The sequence below is a fragment of the Nematolebias whitei genome, chromosome 8 (genome assembly GCF_014905685.2).
Source record: "Nematolebias whitei isolate Nwh7 chromosome 8, NemWhi1, whole genome shotgun sequence".
In the NCBI taxonomy this organism is placed as follows: Eukaryota; Metazoa; Chordata; class Actinopteri; order Cyprinodontiformes; family Rivulidae; genus Nematolebias; species Nematolebias whitei.
The window spans coordinates 6,754,142-6,757,446 of record NC_056505.1 but is presented as its reverse complement, the minus strand read 5'-3'; the positions used below and the strand labels follow the sequence as shown (position 1 = coordinate 6,757,446).

At 39.5% G+C, this 3,305-nt stretch overlaps 1 protein-coding gene and 1 pseudogene across 1 annotated transcript in view; one reads left to right on the top strand and one right to left on the bottom strand.

Annotated features, from left to right (window-relative positions):
- LOC119413807 (zinc-binding protein A33-like) overlaps window positions 1-3,305 on the bottom strand; it is a 13,508-nt gene that overhangs the window by 3,709 nt on the left and 6,494 nt on the right. The gene's annotated exons all lie outside the window — the stretch shown is intronic.
- Window positions 928-2,306, top strand: LOC119413808 (annotated as a pseudogene).

The following is a 3,305-nucleotide window of genomic DNA, read 5'->3' as shown; positions in this document are numbered from 1 at the left end:
TTTTTTGTTTTCATTGAAATTTAACATTTTTATTTTAGTTTCTGTTTGGTTGGTTTTCAGCATTAGCTATTGTTTTGTTTATCATAACTTTCAGATTGTGTTAATTTTCACTTTAGGGTGATCCATCAGTCTAACATGCGTGTTTTTGGTCTGTGGGAGGAAACTGGAGTACCTGGAGAAAACCCACACATGCACGGAGAGAACATGCAAACTCCACCCAAAGGTCCCCAGGTGGGATTCGATCCAGCAACCTTTTCGCTGAGAAGCAACAGCTCTATCAACTGAGCGCCCACCCCAGTGCTAAAATCATAATTATTTTTACCACTTCATTCAACTTTATTATGTCAACAATAAATATGCAACAAAAAAAGTTGATAAAATACAGAAAAGTCTTGTTAGCAGCTTTCAGTGTTAAATACATTTAAAACAGTTGCATTTGGTTTAGAAATGTGAGGTTTTGTTGTTAGTTCATTTTGAGTAATGCTGCTCTTAAATCTTCACATCAGCTGTGATCTTTAGGACTAAAACAAGTGGGATAAAAAATAAACTTTTGCTTTAACTAAGTAAAATTAATGAAAATGCTTTCAGCTTTAAAATTTATACTTGGTAGAATTCCTTTAAGAAACACAAATGTGTTCAAAATGTAAAAATGTAACTCTGTCTCTTTTAAGAAACAAATCTTTGTGGGAAAACATGTTTGAAAATCACTTCATGCAGGAAGAGATTTTATAAGTTAATAAAATAAAACTCCACCCTGAGTTGATAAGAAAATCAAAGATCAGAGATCATCACCCGTCAGAGAAGTTTAAAGTTCATTTGGACACTTTTTCCTGGAGCTGAGACGCCACGACAGAAACTGTTTAATGGACTGGTTCAAAAAGACAGATTTATGGTGAGTCGTTGACTAGCAAGAAAAGTTTGGAGGAAATGGCTGAAAGAGAACTTCTTCAGAGTTACCTGAGCTGCCATGTTTGTTCAGAGACCTTCAAAGATCCTGTGTCTCTGAGCTGCAGCCACAGCTTCTGTTCAAGCTGCCTGCAGAAGTTCTGGGAACAAACTCAGAACAAGAACTGTCCCATCTGTAAAAGAAGATCTTCTAAGGATCTTGTAGTGAATTTTACTTTAAAAGAACTTGCTGATTGTTTTGCTGGACGACAGAAATCTGGATCATCTGAGGCAGAAAAAGGAGAGAAGAAGGTGGAGGTGGTGTGCAGCAAACACCAAGAAGATCCTGAACTGTTCTGTTTTGACGAGCAGAGAGCCGTGTGTCCTGTCTGTGAGTTTTCTCTCCACCAGAACCACAAAGTGGTTCCTGTAGAACAAGCAGTCAGTGAGCTGAAGGAGCAGCTAAGATCTGACTTAAAGTCTCTGCAGGACAAGAGGAACAAACACCGACATGTGGAGAAAACATACAATGATGTGATCCAACACTCCAAGAAGCAGCTGCTGTCCACAGAGACACAGATCAGAGCAGAGTTCAACAAGCTCCACCAGCTCCTGAGAGAGGAAGAGGAGTCCAGACTGGCAGCTCTGAGGGAGGAAGAGGAGCAGAAGAGGAAGACTATGAGCAGAGAGATGAAGAGGATTCAGGAGCACATCTCCTCTCTGTCAGACAGTATCTCTGCTGTTGAAGAAGACCTGCAGAAAGACAACGTGTCCTTCCTCAGCACTTATAAAGACACTCAGACCAAAGCCAGAACCCAGAGCTCACTGTCAGATCCACAGCTGGTCTCAGGAGTCCTGATAGATGTGGACCAACACCTGGGCAACCTGTCCTTCAGAGTCTGGGACAAGATGAAGGACAAGGTCCACTTCAAACCTGTCATTCTGGACACAAACACTGCGAGTCGATCACTCTACGTGTCTGATGATCTGACCAGTGTGAGGGATGATGACACATGGTGGGATGATGACACATGTCGGCAAATTCCACATATACCAGAGAGAAACACTAAATACACCAGTGTTTTTGGTTCTGAATCCCCGATGGAATGTTGATTTGGTTAAAGAGTCAGTCGACAGGAAGGAAGAGGGACTCAGGTGTTTATCTCATAAAGATGGAAAATACACCAATGTTGTTGGTAAAACTCAGAGTGAAGAAGAGTCTCCAGAGGATCAGGGTCCAGCTGGACTATGACAGGGGGGAGGTGTCCTTCCACGACTCTGAAGACATGAGTCACATCTTCACTCACAGAGACACTTTCACTGAGAAACTCTTCCCTTATTTCTGTGTTTGTCCAGCTGGAGACGCCAAAACATCTGAAGTTAAAATCTGTCAAACTGAGATCATCGTAACGTCTAAATAACGGTTTTTACTCACGATGACAGATTTATTTTTAATTGAGTTTTTATTTAATGTCTAACAGGAATGTTGAAAAACTAATTTGAAGCTTAAAGAGAAATTAGATTTTATTACTTTGACTAAAATACCTGATGAAGCCGTGCTTTGTTTTCTCATCAATTTAACCTAGGAGAGAAAGAAGTTGATACAGAATCAATGTTTTTTTAATTTCTTTCAAAAATACAAAAAGTTTTATGAAACTGCAACAAATTGAGAAAACTTACTTTGTTATCCAGATTAAAATCTGTGTACATCAATAAAACATTTTATCTCCAGTGAAACTTTTCTATATTGTTTTCTTTATTAATAATTCTCTCTTAGGTCTTGATGTTAAATGATTTTGAACTCTAAGTATCAAATATTTATTAGAAATATATATATATATAAAGCATTATAATACTTTGTATATATAATCATAATATATTTTATAAACACAGAGAGACGCTGGAGTTTCTATTGAAATTGTTCTTTTATTGAGAACACATTTGTTAAAGTCAGAGAAACACGTGGAGCACGTAAGAGAACAGAGCAATAATCTGAAGAACCAGAGAACTAGAGGATTAAGATTATTTCACAGAACAAAGCCAAAGTGACAAAAAGAGACCAAATGAAAGTAGAAAGAGGCGACTGCAGAGAAATGATGGAAGAAGGTTGGAAACGGAGGGAGCAGGAAGAAGAGTGAGGAGAAAGCAGCTCAGTGTTGTCAGAGCAGCTGAGTCTCTGCAGGAGAAAGAAGATGGCAGAAGTTCAGAGAGAACATGGAGGCTCCAGCTGATCAGTCAGGAAGGCAGCATTAAAAGCATCAGGCTGTCAAACATCTGTTTGTGTGACTGCGCCCCCTGCTGGAGATCCTCCTCTCCAACACACAACAGCTGCACTGACAACACCGAGAACCAGAGGACAGCATGCACACTTCATCATCATCATCATCATCCTTAGTGCCACAGTCTGGAATATAATCCTC